A 15,920-nucleotide genomic window follows, 5' to 3' on the forward strand; every position below is an offset into this window, starting at 1 on the left:
TCATCTCACACGCTAGCAAAGTAATGCTCAAAATTCTCCAAGCCAGGCTTCAATAGTCCATGAACTGTGAACTTCCAGATGTTCAAGCTGTTTTAGAAAAGGCAGAGGAATCAGAGATCAAATTGCCAACATCTGCTGAATCATTGAAAAAGAAAGAATATTCCAGAAAAAATCTACTTCTGCTTTATTGACTGTGCCAAAGACTTGACTGTGTGGATCACCACAAAATGTGGAAAATTCTTAAACAGATGGGAATACCAGACCACCTGACCTGCCTCCTGAGAAGTCTGTATGCAGGTCAGGAAGCAACAGTTAGAACTGGACATGGAACAACAGACTGGTTCCAAAAAGGAAAAGGAGTACGTCAAGGCTGTATATTGTCACTCTGCTTATTTAACTTATATGCAGAGTACATCATGAGAAATGCTGGGCTGGAGGAAGCACAAGCTGGAATCAAGATTGCTGGGAGAAATATCAATAACCTCAGATGACACCACCCTTATGGCAGAAAGTGAAGAAGAACTGAAGAGCCTCTTCATCATGAGAAATGCTGGGCTGGAGGAAGCACAAGCTGGAATCAAGATTGCTGGGAGAAATATCAATAACCGCAGATGACACCACCCTTATGGCAGAAAGTGAAGAAGAACTGAAGAGCCTCTTGATCAAAGTGAAAAAGGACAGTGAAAAAGTTGGCTTAAAGCTCAACATTCAGAAAACTAAGATCATGGCATCTGGTCCCATCACTTAAGGGCAAATAGATGGGGAAGCAATGGAAACAGTGAGAGACTTTATATTTTGGGGCTCCAAAAACATTGCAGATGGTGACTGCAGCCATGAAATTAAAAGACGCTTGCTCCTTGGAAGAAAAGTTATGACCAACCTAGAAAGCATATTAAAAAGCAGAGACATTACTTTACCAACAAAGGTCCGTTTAGTCAAAGCTATGGTTTTTCCAGTAGTCACGCAAGTATGGATGTGAAAGTTGGACTATAAAAAAGCTGAGCACCGAAGAACAGATGCTTTTGAACTGTAGTGTTAGAGAAGACTCTTGAGAGTCCCTTAGACAGCAAGGAGATCCAACCAGTCCATCCTAAAGGAAATCAGTCCTGAATATTCATTGGAAGGACTGAATCTGAAGCTCCAATACTTGGGCCATCTGATGCGAAGAACTGACTCATTTGTAGAGACCCTGATGCTGAGAAAGATTGAAGGCGGGAGGAGAAGGGGACAACACAGGATGAGATGGTTGGATGGCATCACTGACTCAATGGACATGAGTTTGAGTAAACTCCAGAGTTGGTGATGGACAGAGAGGCCTGGCGTGCTGCAGTCCACGGGGTTACAGACAGTTGGACACAACTGAGCGACTGAACGGAACTGAACTGTGGTATGGGGAAACTCAGCAGGGCCTAGAGATCAGAGTCCACTCTGTATCCTATTTTCTCTGCCTAGTCCACCAAACACTCACATGTTTACCAAACATATGAATTTTCATCTCCATGTGAATTGTCTTTCTCCCTGCTGAAGTCCCTAACCCCTGCTCCCAGCTTCCTCTTTTGTCTTAAGATGATATTTAAAGTGAGAATTTCATCCATTTGGGCAAGTATCTCAGTTTTCCTGGTCTCTTCCATGTACACGTTATGAAACTTTTGTTTGATTTCCTCCTGTTAATCCGTCTCACGTCAGTTTAATTTTTAGTCCAGCCAGAAAAGCCTAGAAGGACAGAGGAAAATTTCTTCCTCCCTCACAACTGCAAGTCTTCTTGGATACTTCATTTTTGTAATAGGTGTACTGAGATATAAGTCACATACCATAAAGCTGACCATTTTAAAGTGTGCGATTCAGTGGTTTTTTTTTAGTATATTCACAAAGTTGTGCAGCCATCATATCAACTTAGAACATTTTCATCTTTCTGCTAGAAAAAGAAAAAACAGGCCCCAAACAGAACACTTGTGCTAAGACCCACCAAGACTTAAGACCTAACCAATTGTAGTTCAGTGTCTCCCAGGAACGTGACCTTGAACAAGTCAATCTGGAATTACCTGGTCAGCACTAGGGAGGTAATCTGCCCAATGGACACCAGCCTTCTCCCAAAGGAAGGTGAGCTTGCCTGGAACAATCCACTCTGCTAGAAACGTCCTTTTCCCACCCCGTTCTGCCTATCAATGTCTTTTCTTCTATACAGCTCCTGGGAGCACTTTCTATGTGTTAGATGGGATGCTGACTGATTAATGAATCATTGAATAAAGGCAATTAAATCTTCAAATTTACTCATTTGAATCGCGTTTTTTAACAATCACTGAAAGAAACCTCATACATTAAACAGTCACTTTTTCTGTCCCCTCAACCTGCTGGCAACCACTAATCTACTTTCTGTCTCTATGGATTTTCCGACTTCAAACACTTTATACAAATGGAATCATACAATATGTGGCCTTTTGTGTCTGGCTTCTTTTACTTAGCATGTTTTGAAACTTCATCCATGCTGTAATATGTATCAATACCTCCTTTTTTTATTTTTATAAGAATGCCTGACTTTTTCATGCCTTAAGAAATCCATAAAGCATCATGGAGGCGAGATAGGGGAGAGATAGAATGAGAATTAGGGCTTACAAGGTCCTACTGTATAGAACTGGGAATTATATTCAATATCCTATGATAAACCATAATGGAAAAGAAAATGAAAAAACATACGTCACTTTGCCGCACAAAAGAAATTAACAACATTGTTAATCAACTATACTTCAATTTTAAAAAAAAATTTTTAAAAATCCATAAAATACATGCAAACAAATGATTCTTTCAGTGATAATGATTTGAGATTCCAAGGATATATCCAGGAATATTTCAAACAATGGAATATAAGGTAAGAAAAGATCCTGGCCTTCACAGTCTAATATAGAAGTAGGTGTTTTCTAACAGCAACAAAACTCAACTTTAGGTGGCCTATTATTAATACAAGTATAAATACACTCCGAAACGCCCCTTATACTATAATCATCATTATTGAGATGACCACCAGTGTTAGTCAAAATCCAGTTTTCTCTTACTTCATCAAGCTCTAATGAAATGAAACAGTCTTTTTGGATCAAATCTTTTTCTCTTCCCTAGATTTCCTAACTGCTCACTCAGTCCACATCAACTCTTCTCTCTCTGTGCTTTATGGATAAGAAGATTAAGTCCACACAGGTCTTGCTGAGACTGACACTGAGATATTGATGTCACTGACATTTCCTTAGCCCCACTCACCAGAGAGACCAACCAAACTCCATCAGAGAAGATGCCAGACAGTTCTGGGCTCCCCCAGAAAGTGGCAGCAAATGCTTGGATATTGGATGTTTGTTGTGAAATAGGCTCTGAATGTTTGGATCTTTTCTGCTCTGAAGACCTCAAGTGATTTATTTATTTTTTTCTAAGGATAATACGAGACTGTGTATCATTAATCCTGTCAGAGGCTTTCACTTGGATTAACAGATGATGGCTCATCCTCAATTTAGATAAGACACCGCCAGGTTTCCCTCTAGTTCTGCAAATGGTTTAGTAGTGGGGGAATACAGAGCATCTTTAGAGTAAATATTTCACACCTCTTTCTTCTCACCCACACCCTCTGTCATATATACAATCCTGCCTGTTTCCTGAGGGACAGGTAACTGGGATGGAAACTTGTCTTGGACTCTCTTCTCAATCACAAACTCATCTTCCACCTTTGTATCACTGGATGTTAGGGCCGACTGGATTTTGGAACTGTCTTTACATCTCCAGTATATGCTTTACATGAAAAAAGATTAATTTTAGTAAAATACATATAAACTTTCTATGTTTAACCACTTTTAAATGTACAGCTAAGTAGTGTTAAATTACTAAGTGTGGAAAATTCTGAATTCCAGAAAAATACCTGCTTCATTATCTATACTAAAGCCTTTGACTGTGTGGATCACAATAAACTGTGGAAAATTCTGAAAGAAATGGGAATACCAGGCCACCTGACCCGCCTCCTGAGAAATCTGTCTGCAGGTCAAGAAACAACAGTTAGAAAACCGGACATAGAACAACAGACTGGTTCCAAATTGGGAAAGGAGTCAAGGCTGTATATTGTCACCTTGCTTATTTAACTTATATGCAGAGTACATCATGTGAAATGCTCGGCAGGATGAAGCACAAGCTGGAATCCAGATTGCTGGGAGAAATATCAATAACCTCATATGTGCAGATGACACCACCCTTATGGCAGAAAGTGAAGAGGAACTAAAAAGCCTCTTGATGAAAGTGAAAGTGGAGAGTGAAAAAGTTGGCTTAAAGCTCAACATTAAGAAAACAAAGATCATGGCATCCTGTCCGATCACTTCATGTCAAACAGATGGGGAAACAATGGAAACAGTGACACCTTTATTTTCACGGGCTCCCAAAATCACTGCAGGTGGTGACTGCAGCCATAAAATTAAAAGACACTTGCTCCTTGGAAGAAAAGCTATGACAAACCTAGACAGCATTTTAAAAAGCAGAGACATTACTTTGCTGACACAGTTGAGCTACTGAACTGAACTGAAGTAGTGTTAAGTACATTCATATTGTTGTGTAACCAACAGAACTTTTTTCATCTTGCAACACTGAAACTCTGTACTCATTACATATCCTTATTCCCTTCTTCCCCAGACCATGTCAAACTATGCTACTTCCTATCTCTCTAAATTTGACTACTCTGGTTATCTCATATACGTGGCAGGATACAATATTCGTCTTTTTGTGACTGGCTCATTTCACTTAGCATATGGTCCTCAAGGTTCATCCACACTGTATCATATGTCAGAATGTCCTGCCTTTCTAAGGCTGAACAGTATTTCATTGTATGTATGTATATGCAACATTTGGTTTATTCATTTGTCTGTCAGTGGACACTTGTGTTGCTTCTACATTTTGGTTATTGCGAATAATGCTGCTTTGAACCTGGTATACAAATATTTGAGAGTCTGTTTTTTGTGTATATATACATATACATATACACACATATATATATGGTATTTAGAAGTGGAATTGCTATATCATATGATGACTCTATATCTAACCTTTTGAGGAATCTCTATAACTTTTTTCCCTAGCAGCTATAGCATTTCACTTTTCCACAGAGCACAAGGGCTCCAATTTCTCCATGTCCTTGCCAACAACTTTCTTTCCTTCTCTTCTTCCTTTGTCTCTTTCCCTGTTTCTTCCCTCCTCCCTCCCTTCCTATTTTTGATAGTAGCCATCCTAATGGATGTTCAATATATTCTTTCTAAATTTTTTTTTAGTATTCATTTCAGGGTCTCCATAATTCTATAGTAGTGGTTTAGTCACCAAGTCTTGTCCGACCCTTGCAACCCCACAGACTGTAGCCTGCCAGGCTCCTCTAACCATGGGTCTCCAAGCAAGAATACTGGAGTAGGTTACCATTTTCTTCTCCAGAGATCTTTCCAACCCAGGAATCAAACCTGGGTCTCCTGCATTGCAGGCAGATTCTTTATTGACTGAGCTCTGAGGGAAGAAGCCACAATTCCATAAATGATGAAAAATTGTTGGCCACTGAGAATTGAAATAGTTTTGAAATCAAAACTGCCTTTTGATCCTATAATAATGTTTTAGAAAAAAAAAAAAAAGAGTTCTGCTAAAAGTGATACCTATTGACTTAGACCAGAGAAGGAAATGGCAACCCATTCCAGTATTCTTGTTTGGAGAATCCCATGGACAAAGGAGCCTGGTGGCTACAGTCCATGAGTCACAAAGAGTTGGATATGACTGAGCACGCGTGCACACAGGCACTGACTTAGACCAAGCAACTCTTCATTTTACTTGAGAATGAAGTTTGTTTAATTCAAAAAAAAAAACCTCAAAAGACAAACTCCACCAATTATTAGGCTGTTACTTGGTGGAGGCCTAATGAGGCATACATCACCTCATTTATTCTCCACGACAACCCATGAAAGAGATGCTATTAACTCATATCCACAGTTCAGCAATTAGTGAAGCTGAAAGGAGCTACAGATCCCATGGCTAGAAAATGCCAGAAGTGGGTTGTGAAGCTGAGTTGTGATTCCAAAAGCTGTGCTGGCTCTTTCCAGTAGGTCATATAGGACAAATATATCCAGACAGTAAGTCTCTTCCAACTTGAGCAAACACCAACGCTAGCTCTGAATCCAAGTAGCATAGTCCCTATACTCAAAATGCTGCCTGCAGACAATTTCCAACCAAGAGGAAAGAGCTATAAAGCATCAGTCTTCTGGTTCTAATCTCACTCTGCTACCTCACCGACAACCAAACAGAAGAATGTCCACAAGTTGATCACACACCTTGCAACCCTCACCCTTAATGTTGCATTTAAAACCCTTTGCCCAAAAGCCATCAAGAAGTTCAGGTCTTCTGAGCATTAGCTGCCCATCCTCCTTGCTTGTTGTTTAGTCGCTAAGTCATGTTGGACTCGTGACCCCATGGTCTGTAGCCCATGAGGCTCCTCTGCTCATGGGATTTCCCAGGCAAGAATACAGGAGTGGGTTGCCATTTTCTTCTCCAGAGGATCTTCCTGATCCAGGGATTGAACTTGTGTCTCCTGAATTGGCTGATGGATTCTTTACCACTGAGCCACCATAGAAGCCCATTCTCCTTGCTTGGCACCCTACATATAGATGATATACTTCCCTTCACCATACACACACACACACATGAAAGCTATAAAAATATTCAGCCTCTAAAAGAGTGGCTAGTTCAACTCTGACATTTTAAAGAACTCATGGATCTCATATTTCTTTAATTATATCACTATTAGTGCTGATTCAAAAGGAGCCTGCTCTGTGTTGATAGAAAAGAAAGCCTTTCTCTGCCATAAGTATCTAAGACTAGAGGGACATATTGTAATTCAACCAAAGTGGGGATGAAAAATTCAATTATTAAATAATAAATTGTTTTCTATACATTGAGGAAAGTTGTTTTATTACTAAAAATGAGTTAATGATATTAGATTTCTAGGAATCTTTCTAATGAGTGCTGCAACTTTACTAAAACAGTCTCTTTTTTTCCTAACTAGTCCATCTTTAAAACAGTCTATCTTTTTACTCCACTAGTAAAATTTCTTAAAAACAAATATATGAAGGTACTTTATAAATTTTCCACACTCATGTCATTTCTGATGAACCTGAAACGAAAGTAATTTCTGTGTTGAATATTTTTCTTTCCCTGCCAGAAAGTAAATCACTCTGCAGGCTTTGGAGATGTCAGTAAACATGACACTGTTAGTTCCTCAACTATCCTGCCCTCATTTGGCCTTCCAATAAATCAGATTCTTGCTGAAGTTTCAAACATCTTAAAAAATGAAAATAATGTTTTTGAAATTTCTAACGAATGATGGATTGATAAGAAAAAAAAAAAAAAGCCAGTTTACTGCAAATGGCCTTATCTATGTGCAATGTACTTGTTCTAAGGAGATGGAGCTCCTCCGGGGACCGTGAAGACCACAGCTACCCAGAGGCCAACGTTCCAGCCTCAGGTTCCATCTGGCACCCAGCTGGGGGCTGATGGTCACAAACTGAGGCATAAAAAGTGAGTTAGAAGCTCTGATTCAAATGTTTGATTCTTCCATCTTATGCTCAGTAGGATCTGGAACAAGGAACTCTTTGGGACTTCAGTTCTCATCTGTAAAAATACCTATTCTTGTGGGACTCAAATGACGCACTGCAGGAAAGTATTTTGTAAGCTGTAAATATGATAGGAATTCAAGGTTATATTAAAGGCTTATAAATATAAAGGCAGTTGTTATAAGCAAAAGAATTAATGAGATTTCTGTGACTCAACTTTAGATAATTTACATAAAGATTTTATTTATAAGCACAGCCTCAGTCCATGTTGTTTAATATGGTTGATCAGAAGAATCACCTGAGGGAAATGTATGATACCTTTTTGTCATATAGCCATTAAGTCTCTAAGTATTAAGAGTCTATTTCAAAGCATGATCATTAGGAATTCAACAATGCAGAACTGATAGAGACGATAAATAAAATGTAGTGGAAATGTGAATGCATTATCTTTAAAAATGAATCTGATCATTTGTCAGTTTTTAAGTTTGCTAATCTTTCAATTAGGGCTTTCCTGGTGGCTTGGACTGTAAAGAATCTGCCTGCAATGCAGGAGATCTGGGTTTGATCTCTGGGTAGGGAAGATCCCCTGGAGCAGGGAATGGCAACCCACTCCAGTATTCTTGCCTGAGAAATCCTACAGACAGAGGAGCCTGGTGAGCTACAGTCCATAAGGTCACAAAGAGTCAGACATGACTGGGAGACTAACACTTTCACAATCTTTCAATTAAAACATCCTTAAATATATGATGGGGGTTTGTAGTAAATGAAAAAAAAAAAACCTTCAAAGTCTTTAAAAATATATTGAATTCATTTTGCAGCTGGCACAGGCAGAGAACAAATAGCCAGCGGATCCAGGAAAGGCTACTGTCAGTTCTGGTTACCCTGGGATGACCCTGGATTAAATCCAAAGCCTGGTACACACTTCCTCCAATGCTGGAATATTATGAACTACATAGTTTGAATACGGTTTATTTTACTTGATTGTTTGTACTGTCTAATTTTACTTGACTGACTTAGTTTGCTGTTCTTAGCTCAAGCTCTACCACCTTGAAGCTGGATGATTTAATTGAAACAGAAGTTATTTAACTTCTTTCTCTCTGGTGTAAAATGAAACCCATACCCACATCTCAGAGGATGACTGTGAGGAATAAATGAAACAATGTATCAGAAACTTACTACAGTACCTAGTAATAAATGAAAGCTATTTCCTAAATTGACCTGAATTTTGGATAAGTATTTCCACCTCATATTTCAATTCTCAGTAATAAGAGCTCAAAGACCCTCAGAGTCTCCCAGTCCAACCACTCTGAGGGATGCACCATAGGGGAAGCTTGACGCCCTCTGAAGAGGGGTCCCAGAGTGAGCCCGAATTGCTAGGCCCTTCTTCCCCACCTGGGGACATTCCCATCTCTCCATCTCTTGGCTACAGAAAGATGATCAATCCAGCAGTGCTGTCTCTGAAGGAACAGCATTGGCTCCACTGGCATTCTGGTTGGGACACTGTTAATGGCATGGGGATGTCTATGAAGGGGCTAAGCCATCCCAGCCCTCTGCTGTTACATGCCAGCCATCATTCCACTTCTCCTTTTAAAGTCCTGCAATGACTTTTAAGAAGAGAGAGTAGAATGCTGGGGACCACGGCCTGGAGGTGGTGGGTGAGTTGGAGAGATATTGTTTATAGGTATGAACTTGCAAATGGTAAATAAGTTGTGGAGATCTAATGCACAGCATAGTGATCATAGTCAACACTACTGTATTACCAACTTCAAAGTTGCTGAGACTAGATCTTGATTGTTCTCACCCCCAAAAGAAATGATTATGTGACATGTCGGATCTATTAGCTAATATGACTGTAGTAGTTGGATTGTAATATACAAACTAACACCTTTTATACCTCAAACTTACAAAATGTATTATGCTGATTATCTAAAAAACAAACAGATAAACCAACCCCAAATCCTGCAATTACTCCCTTCTACTTTCAGGATCCAGACCAGTTCCTTCAGTCCAGCTGGGTTTTCAGGGGGTCCCCTCCCACTGGCACGGACTCACCATCCATCTCCAGCCTCATTTCATACGTACAAATGGGCCTCAGTCTCCAATTCTTGGAGTTCACTCTAATCCCTTTACATCCATCCCAGCTTAGCTTTAAAGTTTTTCAACTATGCAGGGATAAGCTGATCTCCTGCGTGAACTTGTTTTCTTGCAACCTACTACTTTGATTTGGGAAAGAGCCTTTAAATGATTGTGCATGTGTTCCCAAAATCACCTCTGCAACGTTTTGGTTCTGCAAAGTCCTAAATGCTTCCCTCTAAGTGTCCCTTCACACTTCCTGTATATTCTTCAAACCACCAGAGGAAGAAGAACAAGACTTTCTCATGGAAGAACTATGATGCCTAGGAGAAGGCAAGGTTGCACCTGAGTTCATCCAAGAGTACCTTCTGACAACAGGGAGTGTGAACAATGGTCCGAATGTTCAGCAGGGGTGGGGGGGTGCGGTGCAGTGGCCCTCGGCTGCTATTTGCACTCACTGGAGGAAATGAAAATTCTACAGTTAATGAATAATTCCCTTTTAAAGTGCAAATGAATAAAATGGGCTCTGCCAACTCCTACCTTAATAGAACTTTATTTCACAGAATTTCAAAATAGGATTTATTCGGGTCATTTAAAAATGTTCTCAGAGCAACAATTCTAGAGCAGCACTGTAGGGAGCAGGGTGTATACTCAAAGAGGAAAAGTGAAACAAAGGGAAAGATGTACTTTCCAATTTCTGTGATTTTTTTGTATTGGTATTCTTACTGTCTCGGACCACATCATGTTAATAGCTTGGCAAAGGCTGACTTCCTCACGCTGACAAACACAGATGCAAACAATGTAACTCCAGCATTCTAGGAGGCATCATGTCTGACTAGCTCTGGAAGTACTTGAGAGAGTAGCCGTGATGCCACTTGTTTGACATGTGTCACACTTGATAGGTGAACGTGCCTTACAATGATGGGTCTCCTCGCGGAGGCGAGCATTAATCACCACCGCCACAAATGCGGCTAGGACGCTGGCCCGCAGGCTGAGCAATTTATATGGATCATTTTGTGCAGTCACAGGATGCTGTGCATTGGATACTATGGTTGGACCCATTTTATGGATGATAAAGTTGAAGCATAAATAACTTGCCCAGGAGTGTATGAACTAAGACACAGTACCAGTGTGGAACTCCAGCAGTCTGAGTGCCGGGCTGTTTGCTTTGACACTGTTCTACACCGACCCTCTATTGCCAAAGGCCTCCATTCTGTCAGACAAGGTGGTCGAGCAGAAGGGAAGGGCGTGTGGTCGACTGATCTCTCCCTCATCTGGTGACTAGAAAACTGCAGTTGGATGATGAAGAGACTTGCCCTGGACCCGATCAATGACTGATGACACAGCCAGGATGAGAGCCGGGGTTCCTTATCTGAGGACATTTCTCCTCACCTCAGGCTGCTACAGCTTAGAAACTTCACCTTTTCAAACAAGAACAACACAGATCCCATACCACACAGTAAGATGTTAATAAGCTCCAATGTACTAATGGATTTAAGATAAAAATATCCCTTAAAAAATTACATAGGCAAACGTCCTTTGATGTGGCATTTGGGGAATTAAATGGAAAAGGCAGGACTAAGAGCGCATGGCGTGCTTAGAGCAATCCTCTATAAAAGGTCTATTCCCCCACCACTCTGCCCTTGCCTGACTGGTTTTGTTCTTCCTGAGATGTTAATATCACCATGGCAACAAGAATATGCTTCATGAATTAGCCACATGGTGACTTTCCCATAACTCACATTCCTTTGCTAAGTGCTCCCCAATCTTCATTTTCATTCCAAAGGAGGTTTATATAACCCATTAAAAAATATCTTTAATGCTATTGAGTCTATATTAGGAGATAAACACTGTATTATATTTGAAAACACGTATCAGTAAAAATGAATGTGTGTGTGTGTGTGTGTGTTTGGGCTCAACCCAAGTTAAGGAATGACATCTATTTAAAAAATAGGACTGTAGAATGCGGGGAAAATATTTTTTTTTATGTATTTGCAGTGACAGCACCACACAAACCATAGCAAAGTCTGCAGAAGCCCTGGACCCTTATAAAAACATGACAAAAAGTCACCTTCCTGAAGGAGCTATGCTCAACTCTTCTCCTCCATGTTTGAGTAGCTGATGCCCGTTCCTAGCTCTGTCAGCGGTGGCCTTGATAGCTCATAAACTGAGGCGCTACTTCAGATACCCTTCACCGAACAAAGCTTGGCAGCAGCTCTTGGTGACTAACCCTCTGTCCTAGGTTTGTCTTCCAAGGTCAACTATGCTGCTCAGTCTGAAATCAATTTGCCCCTCAGTGTCTGACAGTCAATACCTGGGTTTGGTGCACTTGCCTATCCCTCTCTATTTAGAATCCTATGGATTTCTCATCTCCCTTAATGAAGCTCATATCAGTTTGGGAAGTGGGACCCTGACACCAGGTTGAAGCTCAGTCTGAAACTCTGACAGATCAGGAAGAGGACTGGGGCTTGAAGAAAGCAGGTTTGAACAGGTACTGGGTGCCCGGGAGTCGTGGATTATTATTTGTTCGTTCATTCTTGAATTCAATAAATACAGCGTTGGTCAAAAAGTTCATTCAGATTTTTCCATAATGTGTTACGGAAAACCTCGAATGAACTTTTTGGCCCACCCAATATGATAGTCCTTCTCAGTGCTAGGTGCTGGGTTTGGAATACCAGGAATTCCAAAATGTGTAGTAACACATAAATCTGCCCTTGTGGAGCTCAAAGTCCTGCAGGGAGGCAAAACTCAGGGTGTGGGGGGCCTACTTCATGATACTTCTACTTCCGCCTGAGTAGGACTGCTCAGATAATGCACGTACCTTATTAAAGAATTAGGGGAGAGTCTGTGTTGTATGGCTGAGCATTCTGGGGCCTCAACAATTTAATAGCATCAGGACAGTGAGTTAATTGAGTCTGAACCTCCAGGTCTAGCTTATAGCAGAAGTGCTGTAATATTTGCTAGGTGGAATTTAGGAGAAGGCAATGGCACCCCACTCCAGTACTCTTGCCTGGAAAATCCCATGGATGGAGGAGCCTGGTAGGCTGCAGTCCATGGGGTTGCTAAGAGTCGGACACGACTGAGTGACTTCACTTTCACTCTTTACTTTCATGCATTGGAGAAGGAAATGGCAACCCACTCCAGTGTTCTTGCCTGGAGAATCCCAGGGACAGGGGAGCCTGATGGGCTGCCGTCTATGGGGTTGCACAGAGTCGGACACGACTGAAGCGACTTAGCAGCAGCAGCAGCAGGTGGAATTTAACTGAGAAAGGAAATCTCCTGATAATGTTTATCCATAGACATCGTGCTGACCCCACGTCGACCTCTTATTTGGGTGGAATGTAAAATCTGACACTTGTATGTTACCATCAGTGGGATTAGTAGTTCAACTGTCTAAAACCACTGCTCTCACTTTAATCAACAATTAAGATACTTTAAAGTAGCCTTTCTTATGACTTAACTGAGTTCCAAAAGTGGCCAAGCCTCTGCCAAAACTGCTCAAAACATCTAGTACAGTCGGACACGTTAACTGTGACACACACCAAGATCTATCACATGTGATTAGAACATCACACAGCTAAATAGCTGAGCCGCAGTCTCTCAGCATCCCTGCACAGGGCGCCTTCACAGATGGAGATTGAGGCTGTATAGGACAGTAGGAATTGAACCTTTTGAAATGTAGTTACTAAGATAGTATCAACTATAAAACTCACCCTTCTTCACTAAGTTTTCTTTTCTTTTTTTAGCTGCACTGTGTGGCATGCAGATCTTAGTTCCCTGACTAGGGACTGAACCTATGCCCCCTGCAACAGAAGCACAAAAGTCTTAACCACTGGACACCAAGGAAGTCCCCCAAACTCACTATTCTTAACAGAAGGATTCACATGGTACACAAATTGTATTTGAGTTATTTTACACACAGAGTGACTCTATAGGTAATTAAGATTTCCTTTGTCAAAAAGTGAAAACTATATAACCCGTGCTTCCCTTTCTATTAATACTATATGTATCAAAGTCCTTAGAGATTGCATTTATCCTCCAGTTGTATTCACTAGTGTTTTCCAGCTGCTTGGTAACATTTACATTTCCTTTTTCATTCTTACATGTCTTACTTTGTAAACCTCCTGAAATCCTTCTGGAAACAAATGAGGTATAACACTCAAACACATAAAATCCCTAATCCTTTCAGAGATCAAAACCAAAAAGTACTACATACCAAGACCAATAGAAGGATATTTTATTCAATTATCTTCCCCAAATGGGAAGGTAAATAATAATTTACAAGAGAAAGGTCAATGACAAGAGTGAAGATTAAGTTAGGTGGTCCATTACATTTGATAAAAAAAACTCTTAGCCAGCAAAGTATTCATCTATCTTCTTCAATCACTAAAAAGGAATTTTGCAGGCACCCAATAATATAATTTGGCTTTTACTTACTAAAGTGCATAAATGCTCCTGAGTGGAATGACAATCAGTAGCAGCTCTGGTGTGTCTTAGTCACATTCTCTTTCCCAAGAGAGCCAGGATAATTTGCTAAGAGAGCAAGGGTCACACATAAATTCAGATGGTGTCAAGGCCATCTCAGCACATGAATGCAGAGAGCAAAGTGTGCCGACGCTGCAAAGCAGTATTCAGCACTTACTCTATTTACTCCCTGCAGCAGATCCACGAGGCTGAACAGGTCTCCGTGGATAATCCAAAAGGAAATATTTAAGATGTCAGACAGGATATCTTACATATATATACATGGCAGAATTACAATACAAAAGTCCACATTTACATCATAATAAAAATCTAAGGAAAGGTATTAACGTAACAGGTAATTATGATGTAAAGCAGTTACCATCACTGATACTAGGGGTATATAGGCGCCACTGGCTAGGATCTGCTTTCTTGCTGCCTAAATTAGCCAGCACTATAAGAAGCAGAGAAAGCAATCCGTTCTAGTGTGTTCTACCTTTAGTCACCTGTGTTTGGTTCTGCCTATCGGCTTTGGACATGTACATGGACTGCATGCAGGAAATGATTCCAGAAGGGTGGTTCCCCACTGCTATCCCCACTTCTCTTTGCCAGCAGGTAGCCATCCATTCTCGAGGTCATGCTCTCAGCCCATGAAGAACCTCAAGACTGTATCTGACTTTCTTCAGTGATCTGTCACAGCCAGGAAGCAGACATCACGGCCTCCCCCAGACAATGGTGGCTGCTGTTGTTTTTTAACTTGACCTCTAACTTTCTAATCAGTACCTCTATCTCAACCTGGTTCCTGAAGAACATGATTTATGGTTATGATTTGCAGCTAGTTCTCGGCAACTGAGGCTTACTGATCCTTTAGTGCTTTGACCAGGCAAAATCGGATCTCATCTGTGTTCCAGGGCATTTTACTTTTACCTGCTGTTTCTGCTATATCCCTGAGAGAACTCTGACCTAGGATCAGATCAGATCAGATCAGATCAGTCACTTAGTCGTGTCCGACTCTTTGCGACCCCATGAATCGCAGCATGCCAGGCCTCCCTGTCCATCACCAACTCCCGGAGTTCACTCAGACTCACAGCCATCGAGTCAGTGATGCCATCCGGCCATCTCATCCTCTGTCGTCCCCTTCTTCTCCTGCCCCCAATCCCTCCCACCATCACAGTCTTTTCCAATGAGTCAACTCTTTGCATGAGGTGGCCAAAGTACTGGAGTTTCAGCTTTAGCATCATTCCTTCCAAAGAAATCCCAGGGCTGATCTCCTTCAGAATGGACTGGTTGGATCTCCTTGCAGTCCAAGGGACTCTCAAGAGTCTTCTCCAACACCACAGTTCAAAAGCATCAATTCTTTGGTGCTCAGCCTTCTTCACAGTCCAACTCTCACATCCATACATGACCACAGGAAAAACCATAGCCCTAACTGGATCGACCTTTGTTGGCAAAGTAATGTCTCTGCTTTTGAATATGCTATCTAGGTTGGTCATAACTTTCCTTCCAAGGAGTAAGCGTCTTTTAATTTCATGGCTGCAGTCACCATCTGCAGTGATTTTGGAGCCTAGAAAGACCCTACTTAAGGTGGGAAGGGAGAGGACTCTGTAACACAAAAGGGTAGTTGCTGGATTAGTATATAATATTACTAGAGATTTGGAACCCACAATGTGTTTGTGGAGGCAACTAGCAGTTGCCTCTGATTAAGCTCTTCATGAAGACCAGTCCAGCTCAGACCTCCTACAGCAAGCCATCCATCAGCCACTGCAGAGGGGAGCATGGGCTTTCCAG

At 41.1% G+C, this 15,920-nt stretch overlaps 1 protein-coding gene across 5 annotated transcripts in view; it reads right to left on the bottom strand.

Moving 5' to 3' along the window:
* The window catches only part of ANK3 (ankyrin 3), a 375,167-nt gene that overhangs the window by 213,777 nt on the left and 145,470 nt on the right, over positions 1-15,920 (bottom strand). The gene's annotated exons all lie outside the window — the stretch shown is intronic.

Source organism: Bos indicus x Bos taurus, chromosome 28 (assembly GCF_003369695.1).
Source record: "Bos indicus x Bos taurus breed Angus x Brahman F1 hybrid chromosome 28, Bos_hybrid_MaternalHap_v2.0, whole genome shotgun sequence".
Lineage (NCBI taxonomy): Eukaryota > Metazoa > Chordata > Mammalia > Artiodactyla > Bovidae > Bos > Bos indicus x Bos taurus.